Below are 16,159 nucleotides of genomic sequence, written 5' to 3'. Positions count from 1 at the left end.
TACAAATAAGGTCGAAATTTTTGAACCGACCAAACAACGGCGAGGCACTCTTGCTCGGTAATCGTATAGTTACGCTCAGCTGCAGTAAGCGTACGATTGGCGTATACGACGACTTGCTCTTCAGACAGCGCGTTGCGTTGCAAGAAAACTGCGCCAATACCGTGGCCACTGGCGTCTGTGTGAAGTATGGTGGGCGCGTCAGCGTCAAAATGGCGAAGCACAGGAGTGGAAGTGAGTGCCTTCTTGAGAGCTTTGAAGGCGTCTTCACATTCGGTTGACCAGGTGTAAAACACTTGGGAAGACACGAACTTGCCAAACGGGGCCGCAATTGTTGCAAAGTTCGGAATAAAACGGCGGAAGTAGGAGGCTAAGCCAAGGAAGCTGAGATCTTTCTGACGTTGGGGCCGAGGAAAATTAACGACAGCCGCAATTTTTTCGGGATCAGGCTGGGTTCCTGCCTTACTGACGACATGGCCGAGTACTTTGATGGTCTTACTGGCATAGTGGCATTTCTTGGTATTCAGCTGAAGCCCCGCCTGGGCAAGGGACGTGAGGACTTCAGTGAGATGCTGTAAGTGCTGAGCGAAGTTTGACGAGAAGACAATGATGTCGTCGAGATAACATAGGCATGTTTTCCATTTCATGCCGCGGAGCACGGTATCAATAATGTGCTCAAAGGTGGCCGGCGCATCGCAGAGTCCGAAATGATCACGGTAAATTCGCAGAGACCGTCGGGGGTAGAAAAGGCAGTCTTGTCTTTGTCTGCGTTCTGCATAGGATTTTGCCAGTATCCCGAGCGGAGGTTGAGACTGGAGAAATACTCAGTGATTTTGAGACAGTGTAATGCGTCATCAATACGAGGCAAAGGGTAAACATCCTTGCGCGCGATCTTGTTAAGTGCCCGGTAATCCACGCAGAAGGGGACTGAGCCATCTGTTTTTCGAACGAGAACCACAGGTGAGGACCAAGAGCTCGTGGATGGCCGGATGACATTTCGAGCAAGCATGTCAGCAACGTGCTCCTCAATGACTGCGTTCTGCTGCTGAAACGCGATACGGCCGTCGTCGAACAATAGCAGAGCCATCCGTCTATATGCGATGAGAAGTGACGGAGGTCTTCCCCAACGCTGAGGCACACACATCAAAACACTCTCGGTGCCGCAAGAGGACGTCTAGCAGAGCTGTGGACTGCTCGGATTTAAGGTCAGGGCTGAAGGCGGCTGCGATCACAGAGGATGTCGGGAATGGAGGCTTGGCAGCAGGCAGTGGTGCGCTGGAAAGTGTGTTGAGGGGAACAGGATCGCAGTTAAAAATAAACCCAACTCTGGCTCCTCTGGACAATAAGAACGGCTGGAGAGTTGTATTGAGGGCCGCAATCACCGCGCAACCACGCTTGAAGGAGGTGAAGCACGGAGCAAGAGCTAGGCCGTCGGAGGTCCACCGAGGAGCGGGCATAACGAAGGCATTGCGATCGAGAGGGTAGTTCAATGCCACGATGATCAGCTGCTCGAGTCCTGGGGGCAAAACGAAATCAACTGCTGCGAATACGTATGGTGGTGAACAATCAGAAGTCGGTAATATATCGGGGTCCGCAAGATGAATAAGGCGCTCACGGCAAGAGGTGAGGGCGGACGCCGACGATAAGAAATCCCACCCAAAGATCATGAGATGAACGCGCGTGGGGAGCACAATAAATTCAATATGATGCCACTGGTTATCGATGAGGACACGTGCTGTGCATTGGCCGGGTGGGTTTCATAACAGTTCCATTAACTACACGAAGTGGCGGACCGTTGTATGGCGTTAGAACTTTGTGCAGATGAGAACACAGAGAGAAATGCATGACGGAATAAGGGGCGCCGGTGTCGATGAGGGCCTCCACGTACAAGCCTTCAACAATCACTACTAACATATTCGACGGTCGTCCAGGAGGAATTGTAGATTTCGAACTCGAAGCAGCTTTCCCTCCAAAAACTGCTTCGGTTAGTTTTCCGTTATAGGTTGGAAGGGTTGCGAGGCAGGACGAAGCGGTGACGTGCGGCGAAAAGGCGAAGGAGTTCGGCGTCGGGAAGGACGCGAGGGCCGTGAAACGTGGGTGGAATTTGGAGGAGAGGAAAAACGACGGTAAAAGTTTGAGCAGGGCAGTGTAGAATCATCAGGCTGGCACACGCGGGCACGTTCAAAGGGAGCATAACCCCGTTGCTCGTCTTTATGGCGGCGGCGACAGACACGGGCAATGCGGCCACGTATCCCACAATAGTAGCACACAGGGCGGGAGGGGCGCCAGGCTGTAACAGGACGGTGCACTGTAGGATATGGTGTGTGGGGATTCTCTACGGGGCTGCGGCGCCGCTCTGAGAACCGAGGCCACACTGCTAGCTCTGACCACAGCAGTGGCGGTGAAGAACGTCACACCGAGACAAACATAGCCAGCGGGCCAAGTTCTTTATCGGGAATGCCCAATGTTCTTCCTAGGTGTCATAGCAGCATCCGCGCGCTACGGCGTCGCGGCGTCGTCTCTCCGGGTGAAGCTGCTGTCCGCCAAGATGAGAGGGGAGGGGGAAGGAGGGGCCGTTCTCACACCCCCGCGCTCTCCGTCACAGCACCGGAGGAAGGAGGCCAGAAGGGGAAAGATGAGGGCTCCCATATATAGAGAGAGGGTGTTCGCCGCGTCGTGCAGGCGAGGGAAATGTTGAATTCCCACACCCCTCCTCCCTTAATCGTGACCTCCACCTGGGTGCTGTTTTCCCCTTTGAAGCTGCACGGCGGATCCCTCAGCAGGTCCATGCCGCAGGACAGGCGGCCAAAGCAGGAACGGCAGCCCCCGCGTCGAGCTGGCTCCGCGTGCAGGCCGCACAAATCCCCGCCGCTGCCGTCACTGAGATGAAGATGGGGCGAAGTCCGCTGGCCCGCCATCCGGTTGCGGGCCGCCGGCACGCCCGCAGTGCGCTGATCGCCTACGACCGCGTCGACTCCCCGCACGTCGTCAATCAGGGCAGCAGGCTCCGTCCCTCCGCGTACAGGAACCACTCCGGCCTGCATATCTGCACGGGCTGGGTTCTTCTCCAATTCGAGCTCGGATGCGAGCTGCTCCATGAACGAGCTCGAATTCGAGCTTTTTTTTTCTCGTGGACCACTGTATGCCGGCGCAGCCATTGTGCTGGTAGACTAAACATCACCTTCGCCGCTCCCCGCCGCCTGAATGCAGACAGCGTGGCCCACGCGCCCGGAGTGCCGGTGTCATAAATAAGGCCAGTCGGGGGGCTAGGTCCCTCTGAACGTGCCCAGCACAGGCTTTGCGTACAGGAACACTGCCAGCTTGTGTATCGACACGTGCCGGATAGCTCCACACGAGACCGCTCGCGCCCTTGCGGTTGACATTAGGCGATTGCGCCTACTTTCCGCACGGTAACATCACGGAAAGGACTGCCTTCCCTTATATCCGCTCGCGCGAACTCGCGCTTCTGGCGTTTGTCCGTCGTCAGCAAAAGCTGCACAGGCAGCCGACGCCGCCGGCGGTGCTCTGCGTGGGTGACCTCGACGTTCGGAACACTCCCCCTTCTTTCAGCAATCGCGCTGACGGAGGGTGATGTAGCGATGCCCACGGAGTAGCTGTGCGCGTGATCTCACATGCGCAGCATTTGGCAATCCTTCAGCGATTTCGCTGGCTGTGGGTGCTACAGAGCCGCTGCTTGAGTGATTGCACTTGCGCGGCATTTTTCCCGTTGTCGCAGCGACTGCGCTGGATTCGGGTTTTGCAGCGGTGCCCGTAGAAACCGCTCCCGGGATCGCTTGCCTACGCGCTGTTATGCGCATGCAGGGTCCGCTTCTACAGTTACTTTCAAAAGAAGTACTGTTGGAATCGGTCCGCCGATTCCGCCCGACCGCGGGACTTTCTACTTTGCAGCCGCGAAACAATCTCAGCAACCTCTAACGGTCCCACCCTTCTGGGCGCTCGACTCGTCGCGATCGCGCGTTCACGTCGCTGAGTGCGTAAGCATAGCTAGCCATCGGACTTGCAATGTTCTTACCGCGGCTACGGTTCACCTTTCCATTGGCATTGGCCGTAATCTCGCGCAATTACTTTGCGTAGTCGTCGACATTGGTCTCGACTTTTGCATTCATGCGCAGAGCTAAGGAAGTGGCGTGCCAGTGCACATTCCGGTAGTTATGCGATTGCGCATATTCAAACTAGAGCGGCTGTATATTCCGATATCGGCGCTCGCTCCTTTGCGAATAACGGCTTTTCTGCCCTCATTTGAGGCGTCATCGCCTAGCACGTATGTAGCAAAGCTTAATCATAGATCAGCAGGAAGTCTCCAACTCACTCGTAGCAATACCAGCTACACTAGAGTTAACTAATGCCAACCACAGTACAGGTGGCTTCACAGCGCAATTTGGCCTGCATTGTCGCGGGGTTCTGTCTCTTCATTAAGACTAACGACCCTCTTACGACAAAATAAAAAAAGACATGAGCCTTCCTACTAACCCCTGACAGCTCTTAACTGCTGAACGGGCGGAGGTAGGCAAATGGGCACCTCTCGTGGGCCGGATCAACGGGCCGGCTTTCCCGAGCGGGTGTAAGGAGGTAGTGTAGGCAACTGGCAGTAGCTTGACGAGTAGCTCAGGATCTCCTCGAAAATTTCTCGTTCGGCGGACCACAACTGCGATTTCACTGGAGGCTTATCGCAATAGCGGTTGGAAACCCCTGCCATCGGGCTAGGCTTCGCATACCGGCCAGGATCGCCCAGCCGACTTTGGACGACTTACTGCGTGGAATTCCACCATTCTTCGTGAGCTAGCCTCCCCAACTGGACTGCCAGTGGGGCCACACGTTGGTGCGCCATTTTGTGGGGATTCTCTACGGGGCTGCAGCGCCGCTCTGAGAAGCGAGGCCACACCGCTAGCTCTGACCACAGCAGTGGCCGTGACGAACGTCACACCGAGGCAAACATAGCCAGCGGGCCAAGTTCTTTATTGGGAAGGCCCAATGTTCTTCCTCGGTGTCATAGCAGCATCCGCGCGCTACGGCGTCGCGGCGTCGTCTCTCCGGGTGAAGTTGCTGTCCGCCAAGATGAGAGGGGAGGGGAAGGAGGGGCCGTTCTCACACCCTCGCGCTCTCCGGCAGAGCACCGGAGGAAGGCCAGAAGGGAAAGATGAGGGCTCCCGTATATAGAGAGAGGGTGTTCGCCGCGTCGTGCGGGCGAGGGAAATGTTGAATTCCCACAGGTGCCTTGGCAGCGATATATATATATATATATATATATATATATATATATATATATATATATATATGTATATTCGGACGCGATATTCGGAGGTCGTGGGTTCGGCTCCCACCGTCGGCACGTTGTTTTTCCTTGTACTTGTATTTAATTATCTTCACGTAAACATTACTGTACAACGTACATTACTAATTTTTCGGATTACCGAAGTAAAAAATTAAAAAAAAGACAAAGTACGATCCCTAATGCTTTCCTTGGCCTCGCCGACTGTTGGCTTCTTGCCTTCATGTATTATAACGAGCACCCTAATTTCCCCTTCATTTATCTGCTTGTAATTTAGGTTGTGGGGAGTGGGAGGGGTTAGAAGTTGGGTGAAGCGATTTTTCATTACTTGGACCATTTTGTTTAGCATCGCGTGCATGCGCTGCTCCAGGTTTTCGGTAAGGGCGGGGGCAAGGTGACTGAATTTAGCCTCAAGGCGGGCGTCTAGTTCTTTTAGTTTGTGGTTGAATTTGGCATCCATTGCGGCAAATCTAGCGTCTATTTCTGTGGACGTGAGGGTAGGTGTGGCATGTGAGGTGCGTTGTTTCTCTGTAGGGGGATACTCGAAGAGTCTATGCAGGAGTAAGGGGGATCAACGAGGGGTGGGTCAGATTGAGGGGCTTTGGAGGTCGTACTTAGGAGGGAGAAAAGCCGGCTTTCCTTGTCCCGCAAGGCCCGGATTTCCCGGTCCTTGGGATCTTATTGCAATTGCAGGCTGGCGGGCGATGGGTGGTGGCGTTGCCGGGAAACCTCTTTTGCCGGCGTCTGGAATTTGATCTCGAAGTTGTGATGTTGCGCCTATTGGTTTTTGCGCTCCGGCTCATCGCTGCGGGACTGCAGCGGTGTCAACGGTGGAGAGATCGTGTTCCGGGCGGATGATAGTTTACGGCCCCGTGCTTTGCAGGCTCCAGTCCCAGTAATATGCGGACCTCCACAAAGAATGCAGCTGTGGGTGCATGTGCGGACATCTTCCCGGGGATGGTACGCTCCACAGCGAGGGCACTTGTGTGATCTGGGGTGTACGCACACATCGGCTCGGTGTTCGGCAGTTCGTGCATGCGTCTACATGCCCTCGGTAAGGTGTACACCTGTGGAAGGCTCTTCCTTAGGTGACGGCACGTGGGACAGAGTCGACACGGAAGCTAATCAGTATGGAACACGTAGCGCCCATCCGGCGTGCGTCAAGAATGGGTGTTGCGGGGTTGCCGACAACGAGGTCTCGCAGGAGCGTTTCTGGGGTCTCATTCCAATACGCATAGGAGATAACTCCGCGCTTTGATCCGTCCGGTGGGGCTCTGTAGGCTGCCACTGCAAAATCTTTAGCGTCAAACTGGATGGAGGTTATACGAACCAGCGTGAGTGCATTGGCTCGTAAAGGCGTGTTTACAGTGTACGTATTGCTGTCTGGGTGTACCGTGATTTGGATACACATGGACTCTTGAAGCTTGGACACTGATTTCAAAATGGCCTCTCGCAGCTGTCTGGGCGTAATTGTGGCGAGCTGCAGCCCGCCTCGGGATCTGTAGACCACTTGGTAGTCGGCCACCGGATGCCGCGAGCGTTGCGCAGTCACACGCGTAGCTATCAGCTGAGCTGAGGTGTCTTGGAACATGGGTGGCATGGCGACGCCGGTTGCAAGTGCGGCGTTATCTTGGCTTCCGGGTACCAAAGGGCGGTAAAGGGTGCGGGCAGGCACACTGAGAATGTGATTCCAGTCCCTAGGATCATAATCATGGGGGTGTAGGGTCTCCCCCGGCACACGCACCTAGCTGCATTTTGGCATTAGCAGGAGAGGCTTCCGTTGGAGTAGGCCTAACGCCGAAGGGAGTGACGAGTAGCTCCGGCAACGCGGCGAAGAAAGGGCCGTGGGAGGCATAAAATGGCGTGAGCATTATGCGTGTGGCGCTAACCACAAAGGTCACTGGGAGGTGAAGCTTGGGCCGAGGGCGCAGGCGATTGACGACTTTCGCCCTCTTTTTAAGGAGGTGACGTGAGGCGCGTCCTTACTCCAAGGCCCCCTAGCGGCCAATCCCCCACGAGAGCGTACCGCATGGTTTTCGGCCAGCGCCATACGCGAATGATTAAACAAAGCTGCTAATTGTACATGAGCGAAGTGAGTACGCGTGTAAGGCACACGCACGTTTTCGGCCAGAGCCTTGTCAGTGATGTTAGAAAAAGCTGTGAAGTACATGAGTGAAATAAGTATACGTCTTAGGCACGGTAATGTTTTTTACCGGTGCAATAATTGCACACCTATACGTCGGTTCATTCGCTGATAATCCTGCGCGCTGTGCGTCAAGCAAGAACGGAAGTGAACGTTGCGGAACATTCTCTAGGCGCCAGTGCAGCCGATCCCGCCCGATGAACACTGAGTGGGAAAGCCTCTGCTGCGTGTGAATGCCCTGGTGCAAATCGACGAAGAATGCATCACCAAGCACGCTGCATTTCATCTAGCAGTGCTCAGCATCTACGCTATAGAGGTCGCCTATTACGAACTGATGAATAACCGGCCGGCCGCTGTGGAGGACCATCGGGAGATACACTGGTACGTGACGAGAGTATATATCACACATTAGTTGTTTTTAGCAAACCGATTCTCAAATCATAAGGCGCCTGTAAACGTTGCTTTATGACTAACTGTATTGTCGCGAAATTTGCATTTGCTCTCCAAAACCCTAATCCACAGTTTCAAAGTGGCGCACTGTTATAAAACAAAAACAAAATAAAACAAGGCGTCCGTACACAGTACAACGTCAGTGCACGCTGAAGAAATCTAGGTGGTCGAAACATCCTTAGACCTCCACCATAGTGTTCATCATAGCCAGAGTCACCTTTGTACTTAAATCCTACAAATCAGAGCGAAGATTTCTCAAAACTGCATATGTGTACAACCCTAACAAAACTTCCAATACAGATTTTCATGAGTCCAACACAGAACATTTATTGGTTTTATGGGATTTCCGTTTTGATTTATTTGGTCCTATTTGACTTTGTACAGGACTGTTACAATTAAATATGACTTGATCCAATTGACAATAGGTATTGGTCCGATACATGGATATATTGGCTGTACTGGTTGACTACACCAATGGTTGCTGGTCATATCTGTGCGACACAAATATACCTCTTGTACATGGGCAACCAGTACAACCATCCATATTGGTTTGGCATATATAAATATGCCTGATTAGTATTACTATACTAAATGGATCGTACATCGTAGTTTTGTTTTTTCTGGCTGCTTTGTGCACGAGATTGCCACTTTTATCAGCGTTCTAAAGTTCCAGCTCCACTTATCGCGAGCTGATCCATTTACAACACCAGTTGGCTGCCGCTGTGAGGTATCGCAAGCAACACGCATGCGAGAAATCTTTATCTTTTGCGGTGATAATTTTATGCCACGGGGATAAGTACGAGACTCCTTCAGCTGCCGTCTGATAGCGGAGCAGACGACGCGCGTTCCGATGATCGCCTACATCACTCAAAACGAAGTGGTGCGATAACAAGTATTTGCAAGAAAAAATAAGAATGATATAGCACTAATTTTCAATATATCACTTATTTCTTGAAAGATAACTTAGTAGCCGTCATTATGCGTGACTAAATTGTATCACAACGTCTGGCAAGTCTGAAGAATTTGAAGTGACTTCTAGAAGGCCTACGACATGCTACTCACCTTGTCATGCTACTCTTCTGTAAGTATAAAAAGTTTCTCTTCTATGGTGGTCATTCCGCCCTGTGTAAGTGTTCTAAGGTTTAGTTGGAATTCAGCTAATTTTTGAGAGCTTATATAAGGCAATGACAAAGACCAACAATGACGGAAATGGGCCCGATGTCTGTCAGAACAGTCTGAAAGCGATGACCGCTGCTGATCTCGTTCAAACGAACTGTCCAAGTGCGGTGATAACTTTTGTTCATCGTAGATTGAGATGAGCTGTATTAGTCTGTTGAACTATGTTTGGATTTACATGCGGCCCGCAAAAAAATAACTTCATTATCAGACTGTTGGCGCCTCGGGACCACCAGTGATGCGACTTCGCTGTGATGACGTGAAGAGCTGTTATTTAGGTTTAAAACTCGAAAGCCAGCACAAAAATGTGTGACATGCAGACACTGGTGGCTGAATCATTCGGTCGACACCTGTTGTGACTAGGTTGATTCATGATGTGATTATGTAAGTTGCTGCGCCCGCCGAAATCAGGCACATTGTTTTTTTAACTTACGTTATGACTTTACATAAGGTGGCTATAGTTCGAGACTTAGCAGTGTAGTTGGCGAAAAATATCACTGTGCTAAGAGGAAGGTTACTGTCACCAGCAGTATCGCTGGAGGTAGATTGTGCAGTACTGATACCATACCATTAATGCAGTACAATTTATCACTTGCCTTGGCCTGATGCTGCATGGCAGAATCATTTTTATGAATACTGATGTGTTATCACAATAACACATATGAAAGGAATCCAGAAATTCTTGCTAATTTTTTCATGCTTTGCATTTAATATGCAACATCAGGGCAACTTGGGGTGATGAGAGCTCTGTTTTTTGCCCTCTTTGTGAAAGCTCTTATGTCAGACTTTCTTTTGCTAACTGGATGTCATGGAAGATTTGGGGACAAATCACGGTAGCAGCCATTCAAAGTATAAGAATGTGCTTTTAATTCGCTTATCGCTGCCGACTTATCTGTTTTGTGTAAGCTCTGTCTTGGACTCCATTATGGCTCCCGTGAGAACACTCGTAAAACCCTTGCAGTAAGAGATCATTATGAACTTGCTTGGGGACTACTCGTGACAGTGTGCACTCATGCTAGTCTTCTAGTTATCAGCATCATAGTAATTTTAAGGCACGCAATTTTGCAGCAGTGGCATTTGGGTACTTCATTCCACGCACTTCAATCCATAAGGGACGTTCCTCAGAACCAGCATATCTAATACTTGTGATTGCTGTGGTATCATCAAGCTGCCTACTTCACTGCATGGTTACTGACTGCACTACCTTTCTACTGTCAACCCTACTATGAGTAAGCCGGCTTTCAGGGCAAATTAATTTTTGGGGGTCTTGTTACTATAACTAGTACAGATTGTTGTGCCTCAAGTAGCATCCCAGCTAATACGAAAGTGCGTGTCATAAAACAGCCAGGCCTCGCTCGCACATTTTACTCACAAACTTACTGATTACACCAGTAGTTACGAAGCATTGCTCTAAAACCATGAACTCACACTGCTCCTAGGCCGGACTTTTCATTTCTGAATGAATGAAACATAGCGGGTGTATGTGGTCTTTCGTGCAATGTGCATGTGCTCACTCAGCATGCGAGTGCCTACAACGTTTCACTTGTTCCATTTTGAAACACCATTCAGGGAAAATGTTCGTTAGAGACCACATGCGTATACAACACTTGACCTGCCCCTGTGTGGATTTCCGCCATATGTGCTGTTCTGGAGTCGCTGTTTTCAAAAGTGTTCATCTTTAGAGTACAGCAGGGGAATGTTGCATGTCTTACTTAAGGCTTTTTTTTCCATGCAGCTAACTTCATGACATCACCTGATCGGGAGCTGAAACACACCTGCAGCATTACCCAGTGTTCAAGACTGAATCACAGCCATGCGATTTGCAGAATGTATGTAAGCATGGAACTAAAATATGTTTTGTGATTTGAAAATTTTGCCCTCGCCTATTTTTGTTGTGTGATCCAAGGCCGCCGCTACAATGCGATTCTCATAAAACCAATGCACTCGTAGACCAATAGCCATAGGTACCAGTATCCAAACATCACCAATACCACAGTAGAGCAAATAATCATATGGGACAAATAGGCCTATTGGCGGCAATAACCTAATAAGGTATTGGTTTTTCTATTAGAATTTCTGCTAGGGATGCCATAGTATATGTGTGCTAAACACACAATTGCAATATGACTTACAGCTGCAGCGCAGGGGTAAATTCGAAAAGCAGTGAAAGTATATCTTAGGAACTGCAGTCATGTGTTCTCACACCTTTTAAACCATGCTTTCCTTTTTCAGCCACACAAGATTTGCTGCTTATCTGCGGTTAGTGCGGTGGGTCTACCACTGACTTGGCAAGTACGACAGAGTGCTGCCAAGTGATGTTTTAAACACAATAAGGAACAGATTCCCTTCAGAAGAATGCACAGGATTTAGATATTCGTGGTTTTAATAAACACATCTTGCACAAAAGAAGAAGGTATCTTTAATTCAAGTTGCCATTTTTTATGAAGACATAATTGGGTGAAAAACATGAGTGGCATCAACAAAGTACAGAAGACTATTATGAGGCATGCACAAAAAAGCATGCTCCACAAAGTGCATCATATACAAAGGCCATACATATACAAAAGCCAATGCCATAAGGCCAATATCTTTCAAATGTGGCACCAAGAAATCAGCCCATCGATACAATTAAAAGATGGCCACTCTACACATTCTTCCCTATCCTGCACATTTCAAGGTGAGAAAAAGCATGCTCATATAGCAAGCACCGTCTGCAGCCAGACAATACATGCAGTCTCATAACTTCAGGTGTCTGTAGCAGGTGCTTATCCAGTATGCAACGTATGCAGCCATCCAACATGTTTAGGTGAGAAATGAAATGATGAAGCCTCTTTGAGAGAACCACGCACGTAATGTAGTAAAATTACATCAAGAAAAGCAATGTGACAACTATGCGAGAAGTAGGCTGGCCTCATTCTGCTACTTTACAGGAACAAACATCTGCTTAGCAAAAGTATACAGCCGAGTGTAGAGGTACAAAGGACAAGGCACCGCTCTCGGCCTGCAAAGTACTTGGAACTTCATTGTGACTTTAATATATATATATATATATATATATATATATATATATATATATATATATATATATATATATATATATATATATATATATATATATATATATATATATATATATATATATACAGGCATACACATCAAAAATGCTGAAGGGCAACACCCTCTGGTAGGTATGTCAGTATAGTTTGTAGCTCCACTAGATCTCTTCCTCCAAAACATCAATGCCATACCAAAAGTTTACATATTCACTCTTCGGGGGATGACCCACCTTTCAGACCCGATGGTTTTCATTGAGAGGTAGTTTGCCATGCCTGTCTTTGGTGCTGCTCTGTGTCAATGCCGCTCCTATATCCTGGAAGTAGCAGGAGGCATCTACCTTACTGGTTCCGAACATAGTGACGTCGACACAGGCATTGTTACTGGACCGAAGAAATCGAAGACGACAAACTTGAAGCAGGTCGGATTCCTTCTAGAAAAGCACTTTTTTGTAAAAAGCCACACAGCATAGGAAAAAGAAATAAAATTGTTTTCTTTTTTATTTTTAATTCTTCCTGCAGACTTCATTTTTCTGCTCCTAAGCCCTGAATTTAGCATACAGGAAAAACACACATGCACGCGCCCGCACAGGCCCAGTATTGGACGGCGCAGCATAAGGCAGTTTGGGACTGAGGATCTTTGCCTTTTTGCTGATGTACTGCGGTTTAGCCTTCCAGCACTTGTGACTCTGCGAATCAAGAATCCAGGCATCATAGCGAAAAAACAAGTAAATAATTTCGGTCGTTTGTTGAACTTATCAGCCCAGTCGTCAGACGAAGGTACCATAAGCACAAGAAAAAAAAAATGGACGATGCTAAAACTTCGCTTTCAGATCAGCGCGATAGCTTTATCGGGCTCCGTTCGCATCGCGTTCTGATGCTGTTCCCCGAGCAGCAGAAGGCGTTCAAGAGCCATCTGCGCTCGCAGAAGACGACGACTCATACGAGCGCCCTGCACTTGTAGAGGGCGCCGAATCCATCGATTCTCACCTCTCTACCGCGCTCCGTGGACGTGGAGGGTGAGGACATCCTTTCTAAGAATTGGTACCGCCCCCGCGGGGGCGCGCGCCATATTTTCTCCCACTCTGTGTATAGACTGCGTCAGTTGCACTTGCGGCATCGTGTTTCCAGTCTATATACATGCCGAAGTTTAGCATGCCTTCGTGCCCGAGTGCACGCATCACTCCCGAAATGAGTAGAAAACGTTTGCATTTCATAGAAATTCAAATAGAACGCTGCTGTGGGTTTAAAGATGAAAATGGACAAGTGGCAGGCGACCAAGTGTTCACACCTATGCAGTGCGAATACAATGTTGCTCGTTTCGTTTCTTTGCCTTCTTCCCCATGGTTACGTGCGCAGCTTTAAATCAATACCCAGCGTGTGTCTTAAAATGAACGTTAGCGATTCTGAAGGCATTTATTCACATTTAACGCATGATATTTAGTACGATCGTTTATGCAAGCTCATATCGCGGAATCATGAGCTGTTGTCAAAAGGCTTAGCCACTGTACACTTCAGGACATACAGCTGCGGACATGAATCGAATATTTAGTGTAAAGGGAATAAGTTGACAGAATAAGGCACATTGATCTGAACAGAAAAAGCAAATACAAGCGTGTGTGGCAGTGGCGAAGGGACCTTTATGCTCGAGCCCTCTGCCGCTGTAACTGTCTAAAGATGCAAGTACCTCTGTTACCGGTTAAAATGTATAAAAACGCGAACCCATCAGAGATTGTTATTATAAAACCTTTCGCCGAACCCCCCTCCTCCCAAAATTATAGTACCAACTGCGCTAAGGCTGCTCGAGAAATTATCATGTTTAAGGTAATTCTAACAAATGTGTAGCTGGTGGTGCAATGAAGACATGAATGCAATTAAAGCGAACTTTTAGAAGGTATAAGACTGTGAATAATGACCATGACAATTACTAATACTTAATAAATAACCAAAGAAATCAATGCGGAATTAAATTAATAAACAAAGTAGGCGTTGATGTAGAATGACGCAGAAAAATTTAGGTTGGCTTAAATTAACACAACAAAGTTAATGCTTACCAACAATAACTAATCAAAAATGTTCTTGAGCAACGTAAGTGTGATTTAAAATACACTGAGCAGAACAAACACGCACACAAAGTAGCTAGGACAATTAGTTGTAAAGATCTTTAATGCGGCATTCCTTCGTAGTTAAGCGCAGTGGTTTATTGTCGTTTTGCACTTCCATCGAATAAATTTTCCTTAAAAATTGGTTTCGACTATATTGATTTTTCAACCGGTCTTTTAAAATGCAAGGAAGAAATACTGTCGCTGTGCTCAGTTAGTTTGTCTTTGCAATATACGTCGATACCATTTTTTCAGTATATTCGCCTCTAACAGCCAGAAAATGGAACAGCATAAAAGTCATAAGCTTCAAAATTTCTTCAATGCGCCATGTCCTTGTATAATTTAAATGAAATCTCAGGGGTCTATTTCTTTCTGCAGTGATTACTTGACTCCTAACATTACTGTTTATTTTGGGGACAAGTCCATTTTGAGGAGAGCTGCTTGTATACAACCACGGCACGGACGAAAGAAAGCTGCTTAAAGGAAATGCTGTGACAGCCATATTTTTATTTTTCACCTGTGATAACTTGAGTACATTTCACATATGTCGATTTCTAAGAAAACTGGCGCTTGTGGATGGCATGTAGTGCATGTGCTACTTTATCCCAAATTTATTTACATACATTACCGTTCACGCAGCATCAAGCTTCCGATGCTTTCGACTGCCTAAAAGTTAAAAAATTTAAAAATATGAATTTCCTATTAATTATGCAGCTTTGGTTCACTACCTAAATTAGTGGAAGGAAAAAAGCAGATCACTTCTGCATATGCACCGACCACAATAAGAATCTGATGTTTGTGCGGATTTTAATGCGCTCTCAGCGTCACATCTATATTTTTATGAAGTTTTATGCCAATTGTTTTCATAGAAAATAAATATCCAGGTAACGAAACACAAAGCTAATTTTTAACAACGTAAGCTCGAAGGTAGGAATCGTTCGTTTTATTAGGATATCTAGTGTCAACGTTTAGAGGTGTTGTGCCAGAAAACGTTTTTTCGCAGGTTAAAAAGTGCTGTTTAAAGCCACCCCTCCGCAGTGACTACTGAACCAGAGTACCCTAGCTGATTTGAACCGGAATTCAGCAGCAAAGTTTTCAAAGACAAAGCACAGAATGCATCTTTGTTCTGTGCCCTCAATTTTTTTATAAACACAGCAATTTTTAAGGAACCGTAAAACACCCATTTAACAAGAACAGGCTTCACAAAATATCTATTAGAAATTGAGTGTCACACATACACGCGATATACCACACTATAGTATAGCTTGGTCGTGTATTCCTGAGAAACTACTGATAAATAGGCAGCCAAGGAGGTTGCGTCCTCTTCCTTCTATTCATATTGATATGTGGCACTCGTGAGCAAAACAGCTCATATTCGAGGGAGTGAGTTCAAGCCCAGAGCGCGCTCTTGAATCACGATTAGAAGAGTGGGCCCAAATATGGGATGCGCCCGTAGCAGATGACGCGGTTGTCTCTGCCTAGAGGGCGCACGCATCGAGACACCTTATCGCATACACGTTCCAGAATGTTTCAGAAGCACATCCATCAGCTTCGCTTGCTTACATACCACAGATGGAGGAATGACGACGCCTCACACTGCCTAGCCGCGTCAAGTACTATGTTTTGTGCAATCGCATGGTGGCTCGTGCCATGTCTTGCGGCCACGCCGTAGGATTGAGTGAACTTCCCAGTGAGCGCCGCATCACAGGCAAATAAAAACAAAAATGTTATTTTCTACACACCTAACAATTACTCCCGTAATTAGCTTCTTTCTAATGACGCGCCTAAATATTAGCTGACGGTCATAAGGCAATGCATACATTAGGCCCATACTTATACTGAAATGAGTGGAGTGGTTCTGTGGCGGAGTGCTTGCGTAGCCGCCTCGCACTGCATAATGCAATGTTCGCGCAAGAGCACTGTTCGACAGCGCGAGTTTCCGCAAGAC

Source organism: Amblyomma maculatum, chromosome 7 (assembly GCF_055883805.1).
Source record: "Amblyomma maculatum isolate TAMU_Amacu chromosome 7, ASM5588380v1, whole genome shotgun sequence".
NCBI lineage: Eukaryota > Metazoa > Arthropoda > Arachnida > Ixodida > Ixodidae > Amblyomma > Amblyomma maculatum.
The sequence above is the reverse complement of the archived record's forward strand: the minus strand, read 5'-3'. Positions refer to the sequence as shown.